The sequence below is a fragment of the Helianthus annuus genome, chromosome 4 (assembly GCF_002127325.2).
Source record: "Helianthus annuus cultivar XRQ/B chromosome 4, HanXRQr2.0-SUNRISE, whole genome shotgun sequence".
In the NCBI taxonomy this organism is placed as follows: Eukaryota; Viridiplantae; Streptophyta; class Magnoliopsida; order Asterales; family Asteraceae; genus Helianthus; species Helianthus annuus.
In genome coordinates, this window is record NC_035436.2 from 146,984,451 (window position 1) to 147,006,816 (window position 22,366).

The window sequence follows — 22,366 nt, forward strand, 5'->3', positions numbered from 1 at the left end:
AACTTTTAGTGGGCTTGCATCCCTTATTGGGTCACATTAGATCTTAAAGTGTAAGAATGTATTGTCGTGGGTTATAATTGACCGTAATAGACACATGTATTGTCGTGGTACTTTTTTTTAATCAGCAACTCATCCTTTATTTTGCAGTTTCTATTATACCTACATTATTCCTTCCATGTAATTTATCATAAAACAATATTATTTATACATCACCGAAACACTATATTTTTTGTTTTCCTTGAGTTATGCAACCTAGCTTTCAAAACTAGAGTTGCATCTAAGCTTTAACAATGCAACCTTTCTAACAAAAGTTGCAATTTCAATAAAACTTGCAACCTTTTAGGAAAAAAATTTGCAACTTTAAGTAAAATTCGCAACTTTTAAATAAAAAAGTTGCAATTATATTAAAATTTTGCAACTTGTTATGAAAAAGGTTGCATTAGATCCTCTAATGCAACCTTTTTGGTGAACGAAGTTGCATTAGAGTCAAATGCAACATAATTTAAAAATGTTGCATCTAAAAAGTTGATTTAGCCTCATTTTCTAGTAGTGATATAATCCACACTGCATTAACCATGATCCAACATACATTTAATAAGAATGATGATGGCCAACCACATGAAGTTATATCTGTATATAAATAAAAGTTTACCATGATTAAAGGACTTAGTTTTCCTGAGTTACACAGGTGGCTAAACAGGTTGTATCATTCCGGAGTACCGGTGTCACAACCTGACTTTTGCAGAAGCGTGATTATGTGTGACTTGCTTGATATCATTGCATTCAACCATAACAAACATCTATATGATAAAACCATGATGTTCATCCATATATTAAGTTTCAAAACATTACAATCGTCATTGTGTATCCACAAACCAAGACTTCAAATTCAAGTACATAACAACCCAAGTTTTAAGTTCCAATCTGGACTTAACAGAAGACACTACCAAAAGCTAAGCTTTAAACTATGTATCTTATCCAAGATAAGATGCACAATCTAAACCCTTCGGCACTGGATGACATCTTTTATTCAAAGACACAACTTGACATCTTGAACGCCCGCTAGATCCATAATCAATTTCCTAAAATACATGTAGTTTGAAAACATCAACAAAAGTTGAGCGAGTTCATGTGTTTTGTATGTGTGCACGAACATCCTTGTAAACATTTGTAAGTATGTATGTATTTGTAAACCGGTATGAAAGCAACAAGGAAACAAATCAATTAATGTGTAGCTAATACATTAATATGTGTGCAATGGTGTAGGAATGGCTCAATCCTCTATGCGTATTTCGTACCGGGCCTCCGACTGGAAGACATAGTCACCTCATGGTCCAACCCACGGGCTCATGGGCGGGGCTCGCAACACCCAATAGATCTATCACTCATGCCCCTTGGTCCTTAAACAAGGATTAATGGTCTTTAGTTACTCGCCTACCCATTCACATGATCTAACAGTACATTCCTTAACTAACCATACCACATGTAAACGTTTGTAAACAATTTGTAACATGTACTTCACCCCCGAAGTTATAAAACCAAAAACAGTTAAAAGAAAAGGGGGACATGAACTCACAGTCTTGCGTTCTTCAATCCAATGTAACTCAAAGCTTCCTCTAGATTGCACGGCTACCTACATATGTACTACGGTTTATTAGGCGGGTGGGTCGTGCCTTGACCTTGTCTTAGTTAGTGTCTTTGAGTTACGTTTCGTTTCGTTGTGTATTTAATATTATTCCAAGTTATATAATTATTTGTTAAAATAATAAATATTTTAACTTAAATTATATTTATTAAATATTTGGAATATTAGTTAAAATAATATATTTTAACTTGTCACATTTATGTATTTGTACATGTATAACTTCCCCAAGGATGGGTGTATTCATACTCGTATTCTTAACCTTGTGTATTTTTGCCAAGTATCGGTGGCGTATTCCGGTGTAATTATACGTACGAGAATACGTATTTTCTTGTAGTTATCAAGTATTCTTATACTTAATTTTTGTACTAATTTTTCCGGAATAATATTTCTAATAAAAATTTCACCAATATATATTCCCAAAATATATACTTTTAAGAAATCATTTGTAGAATTTTATCTATACATCTTCTTGGCAAAAATATTTATATTTTCATATAAGTCTCAAAAATAATATATTTTCAAGTTTAACTTAGAAAATATTTGTAAATCCATTTTTCATCCAAAATAATGTATTCTAAATTTGTTTGAGAAAATATATATTATTTTTTTTCTCCCAAAGAACAATATATCTTCTAATAATTTCAAGAAAATATATATATATATATATATATATATATATATATATATATATATATATATATATATTCTTTCTCACTTAAAATAATATATTTTCTTCTTGTCAAAAATATGATATATATTTTTGTAACACTTGCAAAAATCATATTTTTGCCCTCTTGATTTCCAAAATACTGTTTATCAAAATATACTTATAAATTTAATTTCGGAATATTTTGTGTAAGTTATATTCCTTGTTCGGTTTCTCCAATATTTTGGGTATAATTTATATATTTATTCTCTTGGAATTTTGGTAATATTTTGGTATGGTAATTTCTTGGTATGTTGGTGAGTTATATTATTTCAAGTCCTAAAATAATATAACTAATACACATAATATACAAATAATCATGCACATGGTGACATCTAAATATATATTCTCCTAAATACATATTTCGTCACTTTTATTATCAAAAACCAACCTCCAATATTTATAATTTTTGTAACAAAAATTATGGCAAATTTTATATGAAAATTCATGGTTTAAAAATATAGTTGTAAATATTTGCTTAAAAATACTTTTCTAAGTGTTTATTTTCTGGAAAAATTTTGCCATAGTTTTCCCTTAAAATGGAGGTTTCCATGCCACCACAATCAACAACAAATCAAATAACACTTACCAATTTGCCAAAATCATGCCATAATCACTACTTCATGAACTTGAAAATTTACAAAAATTTGTAGTAACTTACTAGTGTGTTTAGTAGGCTTAGCTACCCTTTAAAGTGTGATTGTTTATTCAAAAACATCATTATTGAAGAAGTTAGATGTTTACAACTTGTAAATAGATTTTCTAAAAATATTTCTTCTTGAGTTTTTCTTGTTAAATATATATTTCTACACTTGATTAACCACTAAAAATGTGATTAATTTCTTTAAGAACCAAGTTTATGTAAATCTTGTAATTTTAACTTGGTTTCTTGAAAAATCATTCTTGAAAACATATGTTTACAAGACTTTATATTCACTTTGATCATCATACTTCAAGAAAACAATTTATACTTCAAGTTCATGCTTTACATAAGGATGATCATAATATAATCATCCTCTCATCTTGCTAGATTATGTCTTTAATCACTATCTAGCAAGATCATATGATGTTTAACATATTAACACAAACAATCAACAATCAACAAGCAAAACAACACTTAAACAACATGATTTCTTATGATTTTTAGCTTATGTTCATGATTTAAGTTCTTGATTCATAGTGTTCTTCAAGATTATCAACTTATACCATCTTTTAACCAACTTAATAAGATGTAAAAAAATGGATGTAGATGATCTTACTACTAGCTCAAGGCTAGGGATGATCACAAGATGAAGAAGAGGTGTTTAAAAGCTTGTATGATAGGTCCTTCAACTTCCAAGAGTTCCTAGCTTCCTTGTATAGCTTCTTACACCTTTGTATATGTAGAGATTGGATGATGATTGAAAGATGAAGGTGGTGGTGTGGTGTGTGGTTCTCGGCCGTAAGTGGGAGAGGGGAAGAGAGAGTTTCAAGTGTTAAGGGTGTTAGAGAATGAGGGCTTATGACACTTATGGTTATATATATTATCCTCCAACATGTTAAAATCTATTGGGTTATATGTTATAAAAGATGAGACAGGATCAAATAAAATAACAAAATAAAATCTTGAGGTGGGCCATGCTTGTCTAGCCATGAATAGGTGTGGGGGTGGGGGGGTATAGATTAGGGCTTAATGTCTAGTTAGGTCATATAGTTAAAATCCAAGTAATCTAGTTAGGTGTTTAGTTATTAGTATGTTATATAGTGTGGTACGATGTCCGGGGACCATAACTAGCTCGGAAATGTCAAAACAATGCTTCTAGTAAAAATTTGGTGTTTCGGGTAGTGTCCGGTTGTTCGGTTGGTTACCGGTTCGTTAAGGTGCTAAACTATGCAGTTTAGTGTGCTTTATGTTATCATTTGTGACAGTTTTGATTCCTGGAAGTTAGGAAAGTATTCTGGACCATTTAACCATATTTCTGCATGATATTAAGTTGTTTAAATGCTGAATTCTACAGAATTCTATTTTTGTGAGTTTTAGGCACTTTCCGGCACTTAAACTATCACTAGGAAGGCAGTTTTGTGATCCTTACTTTCCTACACACTATACTAATGTAACTCTTGGCTTCTGGTTCATTCTGTGTCTCAATACCATGTCTGTCTATGTACTAAACTCCATCAGAAACTTTCTGATTTGTCTGATAACTGTGCCATCTTTGTTTCGTGCATCATTTGAGTCAATAGAGTATTGTGGGCAATAATGGTATGACATTATGCAAAATGTGATGCACATGTATGTATATGATAATAACCAGAAAGCATTCATATCATTAATTTAAATCGGCATAGTTATTAAGGCACTAATTACTGTTTAATCATTGTACGGATATATGCAAATTTTGACAATTGTCACATTCTCCCCCTGTTAAGAAAATTCCGTCCTCGAAATTTAGTCTACGTTAACTCCTTAGTGTTACGTTATGCGTAGATGGATATGTATAATACCAAAGTGAATAACCACGAAACCAAATCAAGACTTATTCGTATCAGGTGACTCCAAGGATATATTTCAACACTAAGAACCCAATGGTTAAAAGGTATGTGTTTTCAGAATTTGATGTCAAAGTACAGACGTGTTAACTAGTGTGACTTAGTTACCAGGGGTTCAACATAAGAGGAGTTTCGACCAATAGAACTCCGAACGATCGTTCACAATATGCAAATGAGTTCTAGAAACAATAGCTTCCGTTAGATGAACTCGGAATTAGCAAGCTCAAATGTAATAGTGTCATGAAAATGATCCGTCAACCTACGAACAAACAAATGGATAAAATTAGTGTGTTGACATTACTGTATTGCAAGAATATACCGAAATGAAATACAACCAGCCCTGGTATATCATCGTCTTAATTCGTAGTTGCATTACGAGTGTCTAAATGATGAGTCAGGCGACAAGTATATGTAGTTTCGTATGAAACGGTTGACCATGTTTAGGGCAAGCTACAAGTTTATACCGACGCCACAAGGTGTCGTAGCGAATGAAATAATTCAATAATTGCGGTGACCGAACAAGTTCACCGTGTTTGGAATCAAACGAATGCGCACTGAAGCAAGTCTGAAAATTTGATTCAAACGACATCCTAGGATTTTGAATTGAATATAGAACATCAAGGAACTACCGTTTTCGATCGAAGATGAAAAAGCAATAAGTATTGTAAGGCATTCGATCGATAATGAAAGAAACGTTAATGGGTACACCGGATTATAAAAATGAATTTGTGTACCATCGTCTTGACTCACGATTGTGTTAAGACTTCTTTAATATGATGAATCAAAGCGGATTTAAAACAAATCAGTAAACAAATAATTAAATCCGTGCATGAGATGCGCAAACGAGATTAGCGCAAGCTTCAAATTAGTGAGACACCCCCACAAAGTGTTGAGATCAACAATAGACTTAATGGGGTCGTAGACCAAACAAGTCTACTACGACTCAGAACAAAAGAAACACTTGTTAATACGGATTTGAATATGACGTTCTCAATACATCACATGGTGTCTTGAATTGAATACGTGTAATGGACAAGTTCAAACAACCGAACTTGGTTTCAGCGCAATCCAACAATAAAATATATATGTATCGACAAGGAAATTTCGGCATGGTTACAAAGATGAACCATGCATGTAACTCGAAGGAAAAGAAATTTCAAGAAGGTTTTGTTGACTCGATATCAAGGAGTCAATACTTACCATAACACAGATTATCTGAGTCACAAGTCAATAACTGGATATAGCGAAATGATATTTGTAACTTTGATGAAAACGATCATTCGAAGGGAAGCCACATGCGTAACAAACGATGCATGTGTAGCATATGAAATGATCAAGTACCGAAGCAAATGAGTGTTTGCTCTAATGAAGAAAGTTGTCGTGATCCAACTACCATTAAGAGGAGTAGAGATGTAAAAATCTACTTGCTAGGTGCAAAAGTGGGAATTTCAATAAAAGAATTTCGAGTACTTCACCTGTTCGGTTAACTAAAATAGCATGCACGACAAAATAACGGTGTTTGCCCAAGTTAATAGACGTGGTTTCTAAGTGATAACCTTTAATGAATTTTGACATAAGTTCCCAAAGGTCCTAAATGCATGTTTCCTAAACCCTCAAAGTGTTGTATTCGGTGTGTAATTGTTTTGTGTATCGTGTATAAACACAACATTAGCGTATGTCTCAAAACAAATTTTTGACTCGGTGTTCTTCGGTATGCTTTCTTCCTGAATCCGCAGCTGGTGAAAACCTGATCAAAGATCAATCTTGGAATAGTAACTTGATCCTTGAAGTTGATCAAATAAATCATCAATCCTCGGCAAGGGATACCGATTCTTGATGGTTAACTTGTTCAACTCTCGGTAGTCGATACACATTCGAAAACTACCGCCCTTTTTCTTGACAAAAAACACTGGAGCTCCCCAAGGCGAGAAGCTTGGTCTTATAAATCCCTTATCTAGCAACTCCTGAAGCTGCGCTGACAACTCTTGCATCTCTGAGGGCGCAAGTCGGTGAGGTGCCTTGGCTACAGGCACGACGCCTGGAACCAAGTCAATGTGGGATTCGACTTGTTGTTGAGGAGATAATCCTGGCAAGTCTTCGGGGAAGACTTTAGGATATTTCTTTACCATAGGGATATCTTCGAACTTCGGCTCTTCGGCCTCTTTGTCGACGACATGAGTTAAGAAAGCAACACATCCTTTACGCAAAAACTTTCGTGCCTTCAAACAAGGGGCGTATCCTGCTTCTCCCCATGAATCACGATCGTCTCTTCATTCGCCATTGGGATGCGGATAACCTTCTCATGGCATACAATCTCTGCACGATTACTCGACAATCAATCCATCCCAACTACGACGTCGAAGCTTCCCAATTCAACTGGCAGAAGATCTATCGAAAACTCATGCTCTCCAAGCTCTATAACACAACCTCTAATCACTTCTTTGGCTTCTACTAGCTTCCCATTAGCTAGTTCTATCGAATACGGGATATCTAACTTACTTGCTACTAAACCAAGTATATTCTTAAACTCTAGAGATATGAAACAGCACAGATGCATAACGTTGACTAATAGGGGACGTACAGATAACCACGTTTGGATCCTGGCGTGCTTCCCTAGATCCGATGTTGAACACTCTTCTACGTGCCTGTTTGTTGTTAGGGCAATACTTCCTGAAATGCCCCACATCACTGCAGTTAAAACACCCTTGACCTTGTTCTCGATCATTACTGTTTCCCCCTGATAGCCGTTGTTGTTTCCTCCGTGATTTCCGCTACCATCTTGACCTTCATTTCCATGTCCAGCACCGTGCCAACACGTCTCCTTGGCATGCCCCACTTTGCCACAATTATCACATTTTCCATATCTGCATAGCCCAGCATGATGAAGTAGACAGTTGTCGCACTTAGGCAGGGTACCCATATACCCTCTTCCCTTTTTAGCATTGTTGTTGTTATTCGCCCGAGTACCCTTCTGGAAATTAGTGAGCTTCCTTTTGTTCTCCCCAGATGACTCCGCATGAATCTCCTTCTTCTTTTCAGGGGTTGAAAATTTTCCCAATCTAATCGCTTCCTTATTGAGCGCCACACTTAAGTCAATCGCATCGGTAATTGTTGGAGGATTTGATGCTGTCATCAAGCTCTAAATCTGAGGCGCCAGTCCCCAGATGAATCGTTCTATCCTCTTAAACTCTGGTTCCACCAGATATAGAACAACTCGCGACAAATCATGAAGTCTCTGCATATATTCCGCCACCTTTGGACCTTCCATCTTCAGGTTCCAGAATTCAGTTTCCAACTTCTGGATTTTCGCCCGAGAACAATACTTCCTACGCATCAATTCTTTCAGCTCATTCCATGTCAAAGCATACGCAGCAGCCTCGCCCAACGTCTGAACCTGAAGGTTCCACCATGACAGAGCCCCATCAAGAAACAGTCCAGATATGTACGTGACTTGATGCTCTGGGGCGCATTTACTCATCCGCAACACAGGATCTGTCTTCTCAACCCAACGCACAAAAGCTACGGCACCCCCAGTGCCGTCGAAATCAGGGCCTTGCAGCCCAAGAACTGCTTGTAGGTGCAGCCAGCGACATAAGCAACATCATTCACATAAGGCATTAGCAAAGCACACTTGGAAATGTCCAAACGTTTTGTAATGTGTCTTAAGTGACTAAACATTACCGTTGGGTGGGTTATTTCCTGAGGTACCTCCACTGTGTTTGGAGTGAAGGGCCTCGTTCTATGCGATAGCCTGTGAGATACGCTCTTGTAATTCCGCCTCTGTCGTCGGCAGAGGGTTGTTGGTATCGGTGTTCCTTTGCGGCGGCATCTTCTAAGAAGAAGATCGGATAGGTCAAGTCTTATTTGTCAAGTAGGTAAATAGTCGTCTAAAGGTCGTATGTATGCGTATATATAAACAATCATCATATCAAACAATCATGCAGCAACACAATCATAGCATAAATTTGTAACCTAACAATGTGTTTAGTGAGAACATGACGATTGAGCTTTCATTAATTACCAACCACAATTACATTGTTTACAAGGTGTATCACATCAAAGGGACATAGGGTTACACTACCCTTGTCCAATAAGTCTGTCAATATACCAAAAATCACATGGTCAAAAGTGGCCTTCAGAAGTCTTTACAATCTCGGCTCAATAGTAGTACTCTCACCAAAAGTAATTCATCTGCATAAGACCAAAAACCTACTGTACTGATGGCAGGGGAAGAGAAGGGAGGAAGAGCAAACTGAGAACATGTGCGAGCTCCTCCTCGATCTTGCACACATGACGAAGCAAGTAACTGATCTGCTGCTCGACAGTAAGGAAACGAGCATCAAAACCCTGAATGGGTGTGGGAGCAGCAGATGGATGTGCAAAAGGGGATGACGATCAATGTGGAGGAACAAAAGTAGACTGACAGGGACAAGGTAGGGGACGCGAAGTCAGCTCAAGCTCCAAAACTCTGCGACTCATAATCTCAAACTGAAGCTGAAGTGATAAAAGCAACTCGTCCCGTGTGTAACCGACAAAATGGGAGGGATGATAGGGGTCTGAGATCGGCATAGAGTACGGTTGGAACCATCAGAATGGCTCATCAAGTGATGAAGAAGTAAAAGGAGCAAATGGTGCAGCCTGTGAGGTTGGAGGAAATGCTGCCGAAGCAAAAGGATCGTCACGCGAGTGCTGGCCTGAAGTACCTTCCCCTGGACGGGGTGCAGGGATGTCCTGTAAGAAAACGATCGGTAAATCAGTGCGATGGACATCAGACTCTACAGGAGGGAGAGGAGCAACATCAGTGGGTGCGGGTGGAGGAATAAATGGCTCAACAAAAGGTGGATCAACAGGTGCAGGAACTGGGTCAGGAATAAGGGGTGCAATGTCTGGTAATCCAAAAGGAACAGGGTCAGGGTCAGGTATCGGCTCAGGATCAGCATGTGCAACATCAGGCTGATCAACAGGAACAAGATCTAGCTCGAGACCAGGCTCGGGTCGTGTGGAGCAGATGGTGCAGCTGACATAGCAGTGTCATCATCAGAATCAGTAGCATAACGCTGTAATCCGACTGCCTGTAAAGCTAAAGATGCCACAGACTCAAAGGAGTTTGAAACGGAGTGCAAACTAGAATCAGAGGATAACTTAATGACAGGAATCTTAGGAGGTGGGATAGCAACAACATTCTCGTCTATCTCTCCATCACCCTGGGCATCAACAGGAGGACCATCAACAAACAAATCAACGTCGTCATCAAACAAATCATCGAAAGTCCAATCCTTGGGAGTAATGACCATGAGAGGAACAGGATCGAGGATCGGAGCCACGATGTGCTCACCATCGGGATAATCAATGATGAGATGATCACGGATTGGAACGGGAATGACAAAAGGATCCTTGTCAGGGATACCATCAGCAAGGGGTAAATCATCACCAAAGTCGGGCAACGCGAACGGCTGGAAGTCGTCCTCATCATCCGATAGCATGTCAGGGTCACTCTCCGTGTCTAACGTAAGTATCTCCAGCTCAGGTGCAATCTCATCATCTGAGGCGACATCCATAGGGTCATCAACATCTGATAATATGCTCTCTGAAGAAGACATGGTGCCTATAACATAACAATCATAACATATGCACATATATCAACCATTAACACTTAGAATGCAATCAAGACAGTTATCACTCAATCATGTATCTACATTATCCTTCCGAGTCTACCCCAGACTATTCCACCAATGTGACCTTGCAATCATGTTTCTTGTCTTTCCTTTGTAAAACGTTTGTTCCAGGGATCTGGGCATTTCGTATATGCAATGAAAACATGTTGTAAAAATATTTTCGTGAGAGCCCTAATAATTGTAGTCTAGACTCGAGAAAGAATCCTAGTTCGCTACAATCGAAGCTCTGATACCAAACTGTCACACCCTGACTTTTGCGGAAGCGTGATTATGTGTGACTTGCTTAATATCATTGCATTCAACCATAACAAACATCTATATGATAAAACCATGGTGTTCATCCATATATTAAGTTTCAAAACATTACAATCGTCATTGTGTATCCACAAACCAAGACTTCAAATTCAAGTACATAACAACCCAAGTTTTAAGTTCCAATCTGGACTTAACAAAAGACACTACCAAAAGCTAGGCTTTGAACTATGTATCTTATCCAAGATAAGATGCACAATCCTAACCCTTTGACACTGAATGGCATCTTTTATTCAAAGACACAACTTGACATCTTGAACGCCCGCCAGATCCATAATCAATTTCCTGAAATACATGCATTTTGAAAAATCAACAAAAGTTGAGCGACTTCATGTGTTTTGTATGTGTGCACGAACATCCTTGTAAACATTTGTAAGTATGTAAGTATTTGTAAACCGATATGAAAGCAACAAGGAAACAGATCAATTAATGTGTAGCTAATACATTAATATGTGTGCAATGGTGTAGGAATGGCTCAATCCTCTATGCGTATTCCATACCGGGCCTTCGGCTGGAAGACATAGTCACCTCATGGTCCAAACCGCGGGCTCATGAGCGGGGCTCGCAACACCCAATAGATCTATCACTCATGCCCCTCGGTCCTTAAGCAAGGATTAATGGTATTTAGTTACTCGCCTACCCATTCACATGATCTAACAGTACATTCCTTAGCTAACCATACCACATGTAAACTTTTGTAAACAATTTGTAACATATACTTCACCCCCGAAGTTATAAAACCAAAAACAGTTAAAAGAAAAGGAGGACATGAAATCACAGTCTTGCGTTCTTCAATCCTGTGACAACTCGAGTTTCCAAGGTTTCCATCTTCGCATTAATTACACCTTAATTGTTTAAGTTGTTTGTTTTCACGACTTGTTTGTTTCATGACGATACACGTTTGTAATATATTACATCGTATTGTGATTGACATGATTTATATTGGTGTGCATCATAGTGTGTTGTTATATATGTTGATGTATAAATAACATGCTTGTATTGATGATGTGTTTGTGTAACTAAGAATAACAAAAATGGAGCCATGACCGAAATCACCCCAACCCAAATGCCCCACCCGAAAACACCCCATGGCCGAAAACACCTCATGTGTTTTCGTCCACCATGAGACCAACGAAAAACAAATGGGCTTCGGCCCAGTAGTGATCGATTTTGATATTTAGTTATGAACCTTCACGCAAAAATTATCTAGCAAAACCCTAATCACCTCTCATACTCTCTCTCTCTCGCTTTTCTTTGAAACCCGACGGCGGCCCTCCCCTCGTTCGAAGTCAGACCCTCCGAGTTGGGTCGTTCTTTGTTCGGTTAGTGTTTTCACATTAAATTAACTTCAGTTTTATATGGATGTTCATAGTGTTCCGATTCCACTATGCATGATAAGATCAATTGTATAATTGTATGTGAAGCCTGATGATGATGTAGAGTTTTAGGATTGATGTGATTGAACGATTAATATTGAAACCTATGAATGTGATCTACTGAATATTATTAAAATAACCAACATGTGATCTACTGACAAGTTGTAGAAATATGTGAAAAGTATAAATGGACATCATAAATATTAACTGTTGGTGGTAATGATTATGAGCATATGTTTGGAATTGACTTGTATGATTAGAATCCCTCATAATTGTCGGCCATAGTTCTCATATTTGCATGTGTTTGTCAGAAGCCATGTGTTTGCTATTTGTGTTTTTAAATTGGATATTATATGCTAAGTGCTATCCTTGGTCCAATAGCCTTTGGAGGTGATTAAAGTTGTCAGCCATGATTGATCATGGGGGATGATGATTGTATGACTAGAACGGAGGACTTTAGGCCACTATTCAGGGTAGTTGATGTTTGAGGGTTACGTTATTGGAGTATTGTATGATTATGTGCTACTATTTTGTAAATACGTTGATGATTTGATTCAATGATTTCGTGATATTGATCATGTAACTGTAAACGATGAATAGGGTTGTCTTAGGGTGTAACTGTTTGATGAGGATACCTTATCTCGATGAAATCAAACCAGACGAAAACACAAGCTGGACGAAAACTCATACTCCAAACCGACGAAAACCAAAAGGGTTTTCAGCCCAAAAGGGGTTTTCGCCCAGAAATGATTTTCGCCAAACCTTTGTTTTCGCCACTAAGTGATTTCGTCCAACAAGTGTTTTCGGCCCATATGCTAGTGTACACCAACTCTGTTAGTTTGTAGCTCTGTTAGTTGGAAAACCTGTTATGTGATTAACTCAGTTAAGTATGTTAAATTGTTAACTACGTTAAGTGTGTTGAGTAGACTAACTCGGTCAAGCATGTTGATTCTGATTAACTCAGTTAAACTTATTATGCCTGTAAGTTGATAATTCATGTTAAATTAGACTGAGAATTCAACTACGTGAAGCATGAGTTGTGTGAAATTGAATAACTATCTACGTGTTACTTGATGTTAACTACCTAGTACATTAGTGACTTGGATTGTATGTTAAGCTTTGCGAACATAAACTGACTGAGTATTCATGCAAACGCCAGGCTTTGATTGATTTCTTGCGAGCATATAGTTTAGCATACCGAGCAAACCAAGGTGAGTTCACACTCTTACTAAGGCATGGGATTCCCAGGGCTTGGGAATGGGATTGAAGGAATAAGGTTGAATAGATTCATACTGACACTAATACTAGACTACCATACCATTGTCCTCGGTTGTGCAGGACACCTACTTATGCTACTCACTGTCCTCGGTTGTGTAAGACACATACTTATGCTACTCACTGTCCTCGGTTGTGCAGGACACATACTTACAATATATGTATACTTATACTTACTACTATCCTCGGTTGTGAAGGATACTTACGTAATACCTACGTAAAACTTGTATGTACTACTGTTCTCGGTTGGGAAGAACACTTATGGTTACGAATAGTCTAGTGGATATACAACATGGGAAGCCCCCACCAATAGAACGTACTATCGGCCCAGTAGAGCCACATGTTACAAACAAATATACTATTACGCATTTACTTTCTGTGAACTCAATCAACTAGTTGTTGATCCTCTGTTACATGCCTTGCACGTCGTTAGATACATGGAGCTTGCATAGGGAGGAGCTGGTCGTTGTGGGCTTGGATCGTGATTGTCTTGTTAGACACTTATGACATTTGATACTTTATTATGATGAGTTTTATTTATACGCTTCCGCTAAACAGTGATAACTTACTTATGTTTTGGAACCCCTTTCATATGGATTTGGTTTGGTTTAATGGCAATTACTTTTACTATACATATTGTTCTATATGATTGGTGGCTTGATCCTGGTCAGTCACGCTCCCAAGCGGTGATACTCCGCAGGTGGATTTTGAGGGTGTGACAGATTGGTATCAGAGCCATTGGTTATAGAGAACTTGGTTTTAATATGGGAAAACGTTTTTTTTTTATTAAAACCAGACTATAACCAGAACAGTGCTCTCAACGATCCACAATGACGCTTCGCTCCACGTGCAAGACTCGACATACTAGGTAATAAGGTTTATGTTTATTGCCTACATGCTAGAATTACATAGAACTTTGCTCGTGGTATGCTTAGATTACATTGCTCACTACTTGTTATTGCTTGAGAACACCTACGTGCTTACACTCTTCTGTCATCGCATTATTCGCGAACCTCTCTCACTTACTTTACATTTGCTATGAAGATCATGGCCGGACATACCAACATGACACAAGCCCAGTTGACGGCTCTCATTAACGAACGAATTGTTGCGGCACTTGCAGCCATACAAGCAGGAGGTCAACACGCTCAGTCACCTGTTTACACCTTCAAAAATCTCAAGGATTGCCAACCTAGTACCTTCAGTGGAACTGAGGGAGTTGAAGGCCTCCTCCACTGGTTCGAGAGGCTCGAAACTGACTTTGAGGTGCATGATTGCCCTGAGTCTCGTAGAGTAAAGTTTGCTACTGGAACACTTGAAGGTGCTGCATTAACCTGGTGGGAAGCACAGGTTCAGATGTTAGGGCTGGCAGCTGCTAATGCCACCTCCTGGAACGAGTTCAAGGACCTAATTAAGGAAGAGTTTTGCAGTCGTGAAGACATCCACAAACTAGAGGTAGAGTTCCTCAACCTACAGATGGTGGGGTCGGAAATTGAAGCTTATACAAAGAGATCGAATGAATTAGCCACATTTTGTCCCACAATGGTATACCCTCCCACCAAACGCATCGAACTGTATCTCAAGGGTCTGGTGCCCGAAATTCAGAGTCATGTAACCGCAGCTAATCTTGGCACTATCCAGCAAGTCACTCGACTTGCTCATCGTCTCACAGACCAGGCTGAAGAACAAAACAAACTACCGAAACGTGTTAAAACTGATACTGCATGTGCTCCTTGTGATAACAAACGCAAGTGGGATGAAAACCTGAGCAAGGGATTAATTTTGGTCCAGCCTCTGACACAGCAGCAAGAGATAGATGACTACCAGAGCCCCAGACAGCAGTTTTCTAGTAGTCATGGGCAGAAAAGATATCGAGGAATTCACCCATGGTGCAACAATTGTAACAGGCACCACGGTGGCCAGTGCAACAAGGGTCGTTGCCAGCGGTGTCTCAAGATTGGTCATGAAGCTAAGGATTGTCGAAACTCACGTCCTGTAACTCAAGAACAACAACGACCGCCTCAATCTTCACAGAATCAGCAGCAACAACAAAGTTTTAAAGGATGTTTTCAGTGTGATGCTAAAGATCACTACAAGAGACATTGTCCGCATATAAACCAGGACCAGACTCAGAACCACGACCATGGAAACAGGGATGACAATGGGGATAGCTTTGGGGGAAACAATGGAAACAATGACGCCGAGGCCGCATGTACGTGATTAATCAGGGTGACGCAAGGAACGATCCAAACGTAATAATGGGTAAGTTTCTTCTCGACAACTTTTATGTTACTGTCTTGTTTGTTTTGAGTGTGGATACCAGTTATATGTTCTTGAAAGATAGTCAAATGTTACAACGTACACCAACTTCCTTGAACACCAAACCTGTCGTAGTGTTAGCTTATGATACAAGTCTAGAGGCCATTCATAGTTCTGGATTGTAATCTTATCCTCGCTGGTCAGACGTTTCCTATCGACCTCATTCCTACAGTTCTGGACAGCACCTATAGCTCACGCACCGTATCGCTTAGCTCTATCAGAATTGGAAGAACTATCGACGCAGCTACAAGAACTCTTGGATGAGGGATTCATCCGGCCCATCTTTTCGCCTTGGGGAGCTCCAGTATTATTCGTGAAAAAGAAGGATGGCACTTCGAGGATGTGTATAGACTACCGCGAACTGAACAAGGTCAGAGTGAAGAACCGCTATCCTCTTCCTCGTATCGACGACTTATTCGACCAGTTGCAAGGGTCGAGTTACTATTCCAAGATTGATCTAAGGTCAGGGTATCATCAGCTGAGAGTCCCGAATGAGGACGTCTCAAGGACAGCATTCAGAACTCGCTGCGGTCATTACGAGTTCCTAGTCATGCCATTTAGGCTTACGAACGCGCCTGCAGTTTTCATGGATCTTATGAACAGGGTGTGCAAAGCCTATCTTGACAAGTTCGTCATTGTCTTCATCGACGACATCCTGATCTACTCCAAGAGTCAGGAGGAACACGAACAGCACTTGCGTCTTATCTTGGAACTTCTTCGAAAGGAACAACTGTACGCCAAGTTTTCAAATGCGACTTCTGGCTTCCTGAAGTCCACTTCTTAGGCCATGTGGTGAACAGGGATGGGATTCATGTCGATCCATCCAAGGTAGATTCGATCAGGAACTGGCCTGCACCGCGTACACCAACGGAAATACGCCAATTCTTGGGTCTGGCGGGTTACTACAGGCGATTTATTAAAGACTTTTCGAAGATCGCACAGCCACTTACTATGCTGACACAGAAAGGTGTCACCTACCGTTGGGGCAACACGCAGGAAACTGCTTTTCAGTACTTAAAGGATAGGCTTTGCAGCGCACCTATTCTCTCATTGCCAGAGGGCACAGACGATTTTGTGGTCTATTGTGACGCATCGATACAGGGGCTTGGTTGTGTATTGATGCAGCGGGATAAAGTTATTGCCTACACTTCACGACAACTCAAAGTTCATGAGCGGAATTATACGACGCACAATTTAGAGCTGGGAGTTGTTGTTTTCGCGCTCAAGATATGGCGACACTACCTGTACGGTACCAAGTGCACTATCTACACCGATCACAGGAGTCTCGAGCATATCTTCAAGCAGAAGGAATTGAACATGCGTCAACGACGATGGGTCGAGTTACTTAATGATTACGGATGCGCCATCAAGTACCATCCGGGCAAAGCCAATGTTGTGGCTGACGCACTCAGTTGAAAGGACACTCTACCTAAGCGTGTACGAGCTTTGCAGCTCACCATTCAGTCTGATCTTCCTGCACAGATACGAAATGCTCAAGTTGAAGCATTGAAACCAGAAAACGTCAGGGCTGAAGCCTTACGCGGATCAAGGCAACGATTAGAACAGAAGGAAGACGACGCCTACTATGTAACAGGACGTGTTTGGGTCCCACTTTATGGCGGTCTACGCGAACTTGTGATGGATGAAGCGCACAAGTCTCGCTACTCGGTACATCCAGGTTTGGATAAAATGTATCACGACATCAGAACTACATATTGGTGGCCTAGCATGAAGGCCCACATTGCAACTTACGTCGGCAAGTGCTTGACCTGTGCGAGAGTCAAGACAGAGTACCAGAAGCCCTCAGGCCTACTGCAACAACCCAAGATACCACAGTGGAAATGGGAAGAAATTTCCATGGATTTTGTTACTGGCCTGCCTAGATCACAGCGTGGGAATGATACTATATGGGTGATCGTGGATCGACTCACCAAGCCTGCACACTTCTTGGCTATTAAGGAAACGGATAAGTTCTCCACTCTCGCAGACGTTTATCTTAAAGAAGTTGTTTCGAGGCACGGGGTGTCCACCTCCATCATTTCGGATCGAGATGCACGATTCACCTCAGAACTATGGCAAGCGATGCACAAAGCTTTTGGCTCTCGCTTAGACATGAGCACAGCTTATCACCCTCAGACGGATGTGCAGTCTGAGCGCACAATTCAAACCCTAGAAGACATGCTTCGGGCATGTGTTATCGATTTCGGCAATGGCTGGGAAAAACACCTCCCGTTGGTGGGGTTTTCGTATAACAACAGTTACCACACCAGCATTCAAGCCACTCCATTTGAGGCATTGTACGAGCGTAAATGCCGATCACCTCTTTGTTGGGCAGAGGTGGGTGATAGTCAGATCACAGGTCCAGAACTTGTAATAGACGCAACCGAAAGGATTGCACAGATAAGACAACGCATGGCGGCAGCTCGCGACCGTCAGAAAGCCTACGCAAACAAGCGCCGGAATCCCCTAGAATTCCAGGTCGGGGACCGAGTTCTACTCAAAGTCTCACCCTGGAAGGGTGTGGTTCGTTTTGGCAAACGGGGCAAACTCAATCCACGATATGTCGGACCATTCGAAATCATTGAGAAAATAGGCAGGGTGGCCTACAAACTGAACTTACCAGCGGAACCCAGCGCAGTTCACAATGTTTTTCACGCGTCAAATCTGAAGAAGTGTCTGTCAGATGAGACCCTCATAGTTCCTTTGAAGGAGCTCACTATCGACGATCGGTTGTGATTCGTCGAGGAACCTGTAGAAATCACGGACCGAGACGTTAAGGTCCTCAATCACACCGGAATTCCTCTTATTCAAGTTCGTTGGAACTCCCGTCGTGGCCCAGAGTTTACCTGGGAACGAGAAGATCAAATGAAACTCAAGTATCCCCAGTTATTCGGAAACAGTGCAACCACTACTGAGGCTAAAGCTACTACAGAATTTCGGGACGAAATTCCAAATCAACGGGGGGATGATGTGACACCCCAGGAAAACCAGTAAATCACGCAACTTAACTAGCTTCCTCAGTAACCGCATGCTAAATTTCGGGACGAAATTTCTTTTAAGTTGGGAATAATGTGACAACTCGAGTTTCCAAGGTTTCCATCTTCGCATTAATTACACCTTAATTGTTTAAGTTGTTTGTTTTCACGACTTGTTTGTTTCACGACGATACACGTTTGTAATATATTACATCGTATTGTGATTGACATGATTTATATTGGTGTGCATCATAGTGTGTTGTTATATATGTTGATGTATAAATAACATGCTTGTATTGATTATGTGTTTGTGTAACTAAGAATAACAAAAATAGAGCCATGACCGAAATCACCCCAACCCAAATGCCCCACCCGAAAACACCCCATGGCCGAAAACACCCCATGGCCGAAAACACCTCATGTGTTTTCGTCCACCATGAGACCAACGAAAAACAAATGGGCTTCGGCCCAGTAGTGATCGATTTTGATATTTAGTTATTAACCTTCACGCAAAAATTATCTAGCAAAACCCTAATCACCTCTCATACTCTCTCTCGCTTTTCTTTGAAACCCGACGGCGGCCCTCCCCTCGTTCGAAGTCAGACCCTCCGAGTTGGGTCGTTCTTTGTTCGGTTAGTGTTTTCACATTAAATTAACTTCAGTTTTATATGGATGTTCATAGTGTTCCGATTCCACTATGCATGATAAGATCAATTGTATAATTGTATGTGAAGCCTGATGATGATGTAGAGTTTTAGGATTGATGTGATTGAACGATTAATATTGAAACCTATGAATGTGATCTACTGAATATTATTAAAATAACCAACATGTGATCTACTGACAAGTTGTAGAAATATGTGAAAAGTATAAATGGACATCATAAATATTAACTGTTGGTGGTAATGATTATGAGCATATGTTTGGAATTGACTTGTATGATTAGAATCCCTCATAATTGTCGGCCATAGTTCTCATATTTGCATGTGTTTGTCAGAAGCCATGTGTTTGCTATTTGTGTTTTTAAATTGGATATTATATGCTAAGTGCTATCCTTGGTCCAATAGCCTTTGGAGGTGATTAAAGTTGTCAGCCATGATTGATCATGGGGGATGATGATTGTATGACTAGAACTGAGGACTTTAGGCCACTATTCAGGGTAGTTGATGTTTGAGGGTTACGTTATTGGAGTATTGTATGATTATGTGCTACTATTTTGTAAATACGTTGATGATTTGATTCAATGATTTCGTGATATTGATCATGTAACTGTAAACGATGAATAGGGTTGTCTTAGGGTGTAACTGTTTGATGAGGATACCTTATCTCGATGAAATCAAACCAGACGAAAACACAAGCTGGACGAAAACTCATACTCCAAACCGACGAAAACCAAAAGGGTTTTCAGCCCGAAAGGGGTTTTCGCCCAGAAATGATTTTCGCCAAACCTTTGTTTTCGCCACTAAGTGATTTCGTCCAACAAGTGTTTTCGGCCCATATGCTAGTGTACACCAACTCTGTTAGTTTGTAGCTCTGTTAGTTGGAAAACCTGTTATGTGATTAACTCAGTTAAGTATGTTAAATTGTTAACTACGTTAAGTGTGTTGAGTAGACTAACTCGGTCAAGCATGTTGATTCTGATTAACTCAGTTAAACTTATTATGCCTGTAAGTTGATAATTCATGTTAAATTAGACTGAGAATCCAACTACGTGAAGCATGAGTTGTGTGAAATTGAATAACTATCTACGTGTTACTTGATGTTAACTACCTAGTACATTAGTGACTTGGATTGTATGTTAAGCTTTGCGAACATAAACTGACTGAGTATTCATGCAAACGCTAGGCTTTGATTGATTTCTTGCGAGCATATAGTTTAGCATACCGAGCAAACCAAGGTGAGTTCACACTCTTACTAAGGCATGGGATTCCCAGGGCTTGGGAATGGGATTGAAGGAATAAGGTTGAGTAGATTCGTACTGACACTAATACTAGACTACCATACCATTGTCCTCGGTTGTGCAGGACACCTACTTATGCTACTCCCTGTCCTCGGTTGTGCAGGACACATACTTACAATATACGTATACTTATACTTACTACTATCCTCGGTTGTGAAGGATACTTACGTAATACCTACGTAAAACTTGTACGTACTACTGTTCTCGGTTGGGAAGAACACTTATGGTTACGAATAGTCTAGTGGATATACAACATGGGAAGCCCCCACCAATAGAACGTACTATCGGCCCAGTAGAGCCACATGTTACAAACAAATATACTATTACGCATTTACTTTCTGTGAACTCGCTCAACTAGTTGTTGATCCTCTGTTACATGCCTTGCAGGTCGTTAGATACATGGAGCTTGCATAGGGAGGAGCTGGTCGTTGTGGGCTTGGATCGTGATTGTCTTGTTAGACACTTATGACATTTGATACTTTATTATGATGAGTTTTATTTATACGCTTCCGCTAAACAGTGATAACTTACTTATGTTTTGGAACCCCTTTCATATGGATTTGGTTTGGTTTAATGGCAATTACTTTTACTATACATATTGTTCTATATGATTGGTGGCTTGATCCTGGTCAGTCACGCTCCCAAGCGGTGATACTCCGCAGGTGGATTTTGAGGGTGTGACAAATCCAACGTAACTCAAAGCTTCCTCTAGATCGCATGGCTACCTACATACGTACTACGGTTTATTAGGCGGGTGGGTCGTGCCTTAACCTTGTCTTAATAAGTGTCTTTGAGTTACGTTTCATTGTGTCTTTAATATTATTCCAAGTTATATAATTATTTGTTAAAATAATAAATATTGTAACTTAAATTATATTTATTAAATTTTTGGAATATTAGTTAAAATAATATATGTTAACTTGTCACATTTATGTATTTGTACATGTATAACTTCCCTGAGGATGGGTGTATTCATACTCGTATTCTTAACCTTGTGTATTTTTGCCAAGTATCGATGGCGTATTCCGGTGTAATTATACGTACGAGAATACCTATTTTCTTGCAGTTATCAAGTATTCTTATACTTAATTTTTGTACTAATTTTTCTAGAATAATATTTCTAATAAAAGTTTCACCTATATATATTCCCAAAATATATACTTTTAAGAAATCATTTGTAGAATTTTATCTATACATCTTCTTGGCAAAAATATTTACATTTTCATATAAGTCTCAAAAATAATATATTTTCAAGATTAACTTAGAAAATATTTGTAAATCCATTTTTCATCCAAAAATAATGTATTCTAAATTTGTTTGAGAAAATATATATTTTTTTCTCCCAAAAATAATATATCTTCTAATATATTATTTTTATTTTAGAGAAATGGAGGTTTCCATGCTTTCAAAGCATATCATTTTCTTTTATAAATCACCACAATCAACAACAAATATAATAACACTTACCAATTTGCCAAAATCATGCCATAATCACTACTTCATGTACTTGAAAATTTACAAAAATTTGTAGTAACTTACTAGTGTGTTTAGTAGGCTTAGCTACCCTTTAAAGTATGATTGTTTATTCAAAAAC